This window comes from Halyomorpha halys, unplaced genomic scaffold (genome assembly GCF_000696795.3).
Source record: "Halyomorpha halys isolate HHAL.00 unplaced genomic scaffold, Hhal_1.1 Scaffold469.1, whole genome shotgun sequence".
In the NCBI taxonomy this organism is placed as follows: Eukaryota; Metazoa; Arthropoda; class Insecta; order Hemiptera; family Pentatomidae; genus Halyomorpha; species Halyomorpha halys.
In genome coordinates, this window is record NW_027114062.1 from 742778 (window position 1) to 743249 (window position 472).

Below are 472 nucleotides of genomic sequence, written 5' to 3' on the forward strand. Positions count from 1 at the left end.
AAAGAATCTAACAATTTTTTTTAATAAAGATTTTTCTTATCAATTTATTAAACTTTAAAATTTATAGAATACAAATTAATAGAAATAGTATTTATTCTGTAACTGATGTGTTTTCTATAACTAATAACTGTCCACAACAACTTTTGGAATGAAACTGACTGATGGAGAAAGGTAAGAGAGGTTTTTTTGGGAGTGGGGTTTCCAAACCCCAACAGGTGTTTCCAATAGTTCATCATATATTTATTTCTGTTTTGCGTTTAATATTTTATGATTGTGTTTATGGGATTACAGCAACTAATAATAATATAATGTACTATTATATTACACAATACCATCCCTTATTATAAAAGTATTTAATTGGTAAACTAATAAACACACAAAAATCCTTTGGAAAAGAATCCAATTATAATAACAGTTTTGCAGGACTCAATATAATTAATTAATTGGCTTATTTTTGGATAATTGCCATCAG

At 25.6% G+C, this 472-nt stretch overlaps 1 protein-coding gene across 7 annotated transcripts in view; it reads right to left on the bottom strand.

Moving 5' to 3' along the window:
* Positions 1-472, bottom strand: part of blot (bloated tubules) — a 268462-nt gene that overhangs the window by 86368 nt on the left and 181622 nt on the right. The window lies entirely within an intron of this gene.